Below are 8083 nucleotides of genomic sequence, written 5' to 3' on the forward strand. Positions count from 1 at the left end.
AGAGTAGCCCCAGCTCGCCGCAACTAGAGAAAGCCTGCATTGTAGCAACGAAGACCCAACTCAGGCAAAAATAAATAAATAAAAATAAATAAATCTATAAAAAAATTATTAAAAAAAAAGACTCAGGAGGGACTTCTCTGTGGCGCAGTGGTTAAGAATCCGCCTGCCAGTGCAGGGGACACGGGATCGAGCCCTGGTCCAGGAAGATCCCACATGCCCCGGAGCAACTAAGCCTGTGCGCCACAACTACTGAGCCTGTGCTCTAGAGCCTACGAGCCACAACTACTGAGCCCACGTGCCACAACTACTGAAGCCCGCATGCCCAGAGCCTATGCTCTGCAACAAGAGAAGCCACCACAACAAGCCCATGCACCGCAATGAAGAGTAGTCCCCACTCACCGCAACTAGAGAAAGCCTGCACGCAGCAACGAAGACCCAACGCAGCCCAAAATAATAAATAAATAAATAAATAAATAAATAAATTTATATATTAAAAAAAAAGACTCAGGAGCCAGCCTGATAAGCTCCTAATGGACAAAAACAGGACAACTGAGTATCAACAAGGATGAATAACAGTAATGCACTGAAACACTTCAAATATGCTTAAATCCATTGGTCACCTTTAGAGGATGCTAAGAGAACCAACTCATTCTTCTGAAAACTGGTAAGTGAAGGGCAAGAAGCAAGCATTTAGTCTGCCATTCCTATCAGATCTGTACCTCAAGGAAACTAAATATTTGTTGAGGGGAAATTTTTATTATTATTATTTTTTTTGCGGTACGCGGGCTTCTCACTGTTGTGGGCTCTCCCGTTGCGGAGCACAGGCTCTGGATGCGCAGGCTCAGCGGCCATGGCTCACGGGCACAGTTGTTCCGCGGCATGTGGGATCTTCCCGGACCGGGGCACGAACCCGTGTCCCCTGCATCGGCAGGCGGACTCTCAACCACTGCGCCACCAGGGAAGCCCCAAACAGTATCTTTCAAAATAAAATAAAAACAATGAGAAATGAAGTCAAAAGAAATTAAAACAATGGGTTAAATAGTCTACTGAGTCATGTAAGATACTTCCACTGAAAGGAATTACATGTATAAATATAACAATGAAAGCATGGTTGGAATCTAAATGGAGAATAGTTTTGATGAAGGTTTTCACATAGTCACATCTTTTTTCAATCTTGCCTGCGGAGCAGAACTAGAAAAAATTAGTTTGCTGCAATCTTGGCAGAGAGTCACGACAGCTGAAGCATGTGTGTGTGTGTGTGTGTGTGTGTGTGTGTGTGCGCGCGCGCGCGCCCAGGTGCGTATGCATGTTCGTGTATGAACATACCAGAATGGAGTAAAACCAAAAAGAATACTGTTCCCAAATATTTTGAATATAAAAAATAAAGGGTATAAGCTAATGTCAGGATGTTGAAAATATAACATAAACATTAAGTAATAAAATATGTAATACTTCACAATTTTGCAGTGTTCTTTTTTTCTCTTGTAGTAAGCACTAAAATTATTTAATTTGATTATATCATTTCTGTTACTGACTGACTGGTACAGCAATAAATAGTGCATAAATTTCTCTGAGGAGTTTTTGGAAATAGCCTCAAATACTTTGTATTTACAGTCAGTATATATATATATATATACAAATATAATTATACATGATATATTACATATATAATTATACATAGTATATAATATATAGTACATAATATATACAAAATACTGAAATGGAATCAATTAATCTTAATTTTTGTATCATTCTTAGAAGCTAAAATGTTTGAACAACTGAATCAATGTTTTAGACAGAGAAGTTACATCTAAAAAGACCAGCACTGTATCTTGTAAGTACCCCTATATTCTATATGTAGACATCATAAAATGATGTAATTTAAAAGTTTGATTTAATTAAAACATTTGAATCACATAAAAATCATGATGTTCAAAGAAAATATGATTATTTTTCTATTTCTATAGTTATTTTTTTAAGTATGGAAAAAACCTGAAGGTATAGTCCTTACCTACATACACTTTTTAATTGCAGAAATCATTATTGTTTAATGAGGCAGTGTTGCTGCAATGCACAAATGCAAGGCTACCATTTGGAGGTGTAATCTGGAGATTAGTTTGTTCATTGTCCATTCTATTCTCTTTATAGTGAAACTTTAAATGGTAACAAATATTTTAAAGCAAGATGGAGACTGAAATGAAGTATGGTGATTTGGTCATTGGCTCCCTTTGGAAAATATAATTTGAGTAGAATTATAGAGGTTATAGGAGACTAGTAGAAGTGAGGAACTTGAGACAAACACTGACTACTCTACTGGCATTAAGAATTTTGGTGGTAATACTGGGTTCAATTGTGGCCACTTCTGAAGGTTCTCTGACCCATTTGATACCTTTATTTAATATAAGAACAACAGGCAAATATTTATTTCCTGAGGAAAAAAATGTCAGTAGGGAGAAAGAGCTTATAAATACAAAAAAACAGAAGGACTATTTAAAGAACAGTAGCTGAAAAAGGAAGGATGCCAAGGGAGAAAAAGTTGAAGTTATAATAGTGTTTTAGTGAAGACTTAAAGTTCTTCATCTTAAAAAACATGAAGTGAAAATAACTATACTTGTATCATCTCAGCATGGTCCCTAGAGAGTTGTATGTTTTAAAACTACTTAAAATAGAGTGGAAAACTATATAGATAAATCACTGGACAGACAAAAGTTCCTGCATATTTTGTAAACTTCGAATTAACAAAAATGGAATGTAACACAAAATAACAGCCTAGAATATATCCACTGTTTACTAGAGACAATGCTTTCCTGGTTTTCTGGTTTGTTCTATTTATCTCTGTAGTCTTTTTCTAGGTCACAGAGCACATCAATATTTGTATTCTTTTAGTACTAAGAAAAGTGTTTTAGCATTATGATAGAAATTATAGCAATAACTCTTTTTTTCTGATCCTACAAATACTACTCTTTCATTTTATTCTAAAATGTGTATCTAAAAGATATTATTTTTTTTTTTTATGAATGGTAACATGCTAACAGGAGCTGCCCTTTACTGGAAGAGCCTCAACTGAAATTAACATGTGGATACTTTGGGAGTAATGTAAGAATGTATAATATATTCTGTGGTCCAAGTATATTAAATTTACTAGATAGGATTTTTGTCTAAAGCACAACTCTAAACAAACTTTGTATTCCCTAGCACTTTGAATATTAATACCCTTTCCTTGGCAAAAGTTCAGATAAGAATTTGACTTAAAAAACAGAAACTTATTTAAGGTGAAAGATTTTTCTACCTACAGATTTTTCAGATCTGACATGCTTCATTTTGTTAAGAACATGAATGTCATTTTTCTATTGTTTACAGTTGTTTTTTATCATTTTTACATTCATCTACTCAAAGGTAAATGAATGGAACAAATTATTATTTCTTAAAATCTAGAGTGTTGTTAATATTAGGGTCTCTTAGTCATTTTAATTAATTAAAAGTTTAGGGCTTCCCTGGTGGCACAGTGGTTGAGAGTCCACCTACCGATGCAGGGGACACGGGTTTGTGCCCCGGTCCGGGAAAATCCCACATGCCGCGGAGCGGCTGGGCCCGTGAGCCATGGCCGCTGAGCCTGGGCGTCCGAAGCCTGTGCTCCGCAACGGGAGAGGACACAGCAGTGAGAGGCCCGTGTACCGCAAAACAAAAAACAAAAAAAAAGTTTAATTAATTAAAAATAATTATAAGCTATCTTAGTGAATTCTGAAATAAGACACTAGCCCAAATTAATTTTTAAGTATTTTTTGTTTATCCTTCAACATGAAGAGATGCTGTAATATCATGAGATTAAGGGGGAGATGCCTCTCTGAGATAACTTCATTTCTTCCATATCAAAGTCATGGAATTAGGGTCTTACTAGGTGTTTCATGATAATATACCCTACAAAAAACTCTAGGATTAAAGATATAAATGAGAATGAAAGAAAAAGTTACAAAGAGGGAGTAGTAGGGAGAGATGGGGGTAGTAAAAAGGTAGAAGAAGGGAATGGGAGAGAAATAAGCCAATGAAAAGAATGGAATCCTAATGAAAAATAAATGATTTCACTATGACTACCTTAAGCAAAAAATGAGAACAAGTGGTAAGGATACATGGCAGTCTCCAAAAATCCAAGGACATGCATACAGCTAGGTCTCAGGAATAAACTAGAGACTGTAATACCTACTAGGGTCAGATTCATGGGCTCACAAACAGCCACTCAGAGTCTCTCACTCAGAAAGGCTGGTGCTTAAAAGTTAATATTCTGTGGTTAATCTTGAAATTACCTAACATTTATCTCTGAAATTGTATATGTAGGTGAAGTTCCACAAGACAATGGAGCATGTCGTAGGGCCCTGGGGCCTAGGCACCTAGGTGGTGTTGCCTCCTGCCTCTCCTCTTCCCAGGTTGCCTTTTCCCCCCATCCTCTGGCACCCTCACCTGCCAGCCCATATCTCCTCTCAGCTGCCCACTGGTCCCTGCTGCACTTGCTCCCCAGAGGCTTGGCCCCTGCATTGCTCCCCAACCCCTGATCTACCCAGCAACTGTGGAGACCTGGGAGTAAGTCAGAGTTGGGAATGCAGCATGGACAGCAGCCATCCCCACCCCAGGCTGGCAAAGCCATGGCACATCCATCAGACAACTTGGTAGGTTGGGACTATCGTGTATTCATGATTCAGGTATTAATGTGCCCTGGCACAGAGATCACAATCCCTTCGGAGTCTTCTCTCACTCTGGGTTGGGAGTGATTGGCTTATGGAAAAGATTGACTTTCCCTGGCTGGGTCACAGCATCTTAGACCAGTGCCTGGGTTGGGGGTAGGGGATGCATAGGGGAGCAGAGTGTGCATCCATCAGTGGGTACTTCTGAGGGTCTGCACTTGCCCTGCAAGTATCCTCATTCTTAAGGAAGCACAACATTATGTAGGAAATTAAAAACAACTTGATAGGTCAAGAAAGGGACCATAAAAGACAGAGGAAAAGTTTTATATTTTTACCTTTAACAGCACTTTGTTTTTGCTTTTTTGAATAAGGGGTCTCATGTTTTCATTAGCACCGGCCCCACAAATTATGCAGCCAGCCCTGACACCAGGAATACTTTTCTTCTTTATCTCATCTTTGTTTCTTTCTAGATATCTGCTTCATTCTTCTATTTTTTTGTAGCTCAACTCTTCCTCTGATATTAGGACCCATAATGCAAACACACATGTGCACACACAAACACACACAAATATAGCTACTGGAAGTATTTGGATTTTTATATGAATCACCAAGAACTGATTTCTTTTCCAGAAACAAATTCCAAATGAAGAGACTCTAAGTTGTCTTTGGTCAATTTTAAGTATGTTTGCTTCCACTCTAACCACATTAATCTTAGGAGTGGAAGAAAAGATGCCAGGAAAAAGTAGGGCAATAATGCCAACTACATAGGTAATAGAGTAAAATGCAAATAACAGGGTCTCAGGTTCAGTAGGAATTTTCCAAGCATACCTGTAAAAATAAATCCCATAAATAAAAATTATAATAAACTAGACTCAGTTAAAAATAAACCTATTACCTTTTAAAAGATATCAGAAAATTAAATTGATAAGAAGCAACTTGGTACATGTATAGGAAAACTATACCTCAAAACTATGAGGGGAGGTAGGTATCAGACCCTTGCTTCTCCACTTAACATGAGAACTGAAACCACTGAAGCAAATATAACTTATCTGTTTGTTCTAGGAAATGTAAAACTTCAAACTAACACATCTTTTCACTGCTTTCTTCAGAATATTAATATAAACAAGTTTAACTGGGTAACCAATTTTCTCATCCAAGCAAACAGCTTTCTTTTTAGAGCAATTTTCTCACTTGAAGAAAACAGCTTGCTTATATTGTAAAGCAACAGCTTGCTTATCAAAATTCATCTACAGACCCTTAAACTTAAGCGTTTTATCATTATAAAATGCCGTCTAAAGCATACTTCATTGCAACATCAGAGGCATTAATTATTCACTTAACAAAATCTAGACAGCTGTTTTTTTTGATCAGTGCTCAATTTTCTATTGGCATGAACTGTCATGTTCAAATGTATCAGGTATTTTCCATTTTACTTATTTTTAAGAAACATACATATTCTGTGGTGGAATATAATATTGGACAGCATGGTGGTATTCTGATTTTATCTTTTGTTTGCTGAAAGATAAGCATTACTTGTTAAATCCTAAACTATTTATTTATTTATTTATTTATATTTGCATTTCTTTTTGTATTCAACCAGGGACAATTTTGCACCCATGAGGATATCTGGCAATATTTGGACACCTTTCTGCTTGTCACAACTGGGATAGGGTAATAGATACTACTGGAGTCTAGTAAACAGAGGCCAGGGATACTGCTTGACCTCCCTACAGTGTACAGAACAGCCCTCCACAACAAGGAATTTCTGGCTCAAAATGTCAAGAGTATCAAGGTTAAGAAACCCCGGCTATAAAATGAATGGTGTGCTTACATCTGAGCCACTAAGTGCAACTAGGGGGAAGGGATATGTTGATATATACAAACTATCAGTGGTTACTCCTGACGTTGAGAGCAGGATTAACCATCCCACGGCATGAAAAAGAGGGAGGTGCAGCTGCAAATATACTGAGTATAGTTTTGCCAGAAGTAATGAGCCCAAATTCAATAGACATCTATCATAATCATCTTTCACCTCCACTCTTTGGAGATATATACATATCTATATTTATCTATATTATATCTATATATATTCTACATTTTTTATATTTTATGGTTTAAAATATTTACATTCTGCTCTCTAATAATAATTTCCAGGGAATTCCCTGGTGGTCCAGTGGTTAGGACTCCTCACTTCCAATGTAGGGGGCACAGGTTCAATCCCTGGTCGGGGAACTAAGATCCCGCATGCCATGTGGCACAGCCAAAAGTTTTTTTAAAAAATAAAAAAAAATAAGCTCCATAGTTATTTTTGGCCCTAGTTCTATTTTTATGTGGAGTCAATACTTTCTGTATCTTCTCCATTTATCACATGGTAGAAATAAAGTTTATTCTCACCTTGTTTGTTCAATAGGAAATCATGGATAAGAAGAATCTCTGAGTTCTCCCAGGTTTGAAGATAGCATTTTAACCAGAACAATAGTGCATTAGTTATCTGTTGCTGTACAACAAGCCATTATAAAATTTATTAACTTAATATATCAACCATATATTTTTGTTCATGAGTTTATAGATAAAGTAGGTATTTCTGCTGATCAGGACAAAGGTCCAGCTTTAGCTCAGCTTCAAACCCACTCTTCACTCCACTGCCTTCTGATGTGAGGGCTGGGACTCTGTGAATCACATCTACTTTGCTAGTTGGCTCTTAGGCTCTGCCAACTGGGATGCTAGAGGGGATCTGGAAGTCTGGGGGCGAAGAAGAGATTGCTGCCACCTGTTTGCTTCTCCTTCTGGACAACGTCATCACAGCAACCCTTCATCCTGGCAGCTGTGACTTATTCCAACCTGCAAAACTAGCTTGTTTTTGCTTCTTCAGATAACCCTGAAGATTCAGCACAAGTTGAGCAGTGGATACTTCTCCAAGGTCTAAGTTGACTATCTCAGTGTTACCTTTGTTATCCATTTTGGTTTATTTTTTCCAATAAACTGAACATGGCAGTGTTATAGTCATAACAACAAGTCTCCACTAGTGTTAAGTTTCTGGCTGAGGCAATCATTTAGAAACAGATTAATGATCGAATATTCCAGATGAGGTCCTTCTATCGTTTTCCACATTTCTATGGAGTCACCTATTAACTGTTGACACCAGATGCCAAACATCAAGTGACTCGGTGTGCAAAAGGAATTAGATAGGCTACTTATCAATTTTGCTGTTATAGGTGACATTTTTCACTTAAAAAATAAACTCCTTACCTTTCTGATATTTTACTTATGACATGACTTAAAGACATCTTCACTCAGAGTCTTTCAGAGTCTCATCCTAACACTGTTTAAAACAGCTCACTTTTCTCTGTGCGCCACACTGCTTTAACCTGACATATTGAGTCTCGGTATTTTATGTGTAGGGAATA

General features: G+C 37.4%; 1 non-coding gene across 1 annotated transcript; it reads left to right on the forward strand.

The window, feature by feature from the left end:
• The first annotated feature begins 6835 nt into the window (after positions 1–6835).
• Positions 6836–6908, forward strand: TRNAG-UCC (transfer RNA glycine (anticodon UCC)). Its single transcript has one exon. It is a non-coding gene; the product is annotated as a tRNA-Gly (tRNA).
• The last annotated feature ends 1175 nt before the right edge of the window (positions 6909–8083 follow it).

This window comes from Lipotes vexillifer, unplaced genomic scaffold (genome assembly GCF_000442215.2).
Source record: "Lipotes vexillifer unplaced genomic scaffold, Lipotes_vexillifer_v1.1 scaffold1341, whole genome shotgun sequence".
NCBI classification, from domain to species: domain Eukaryota; kingdom Metazoa; phylum Chordata; class Mammalia; order Artiodactyla; family Lipotidae; genus Lipotes; species Lipotes vexillifer.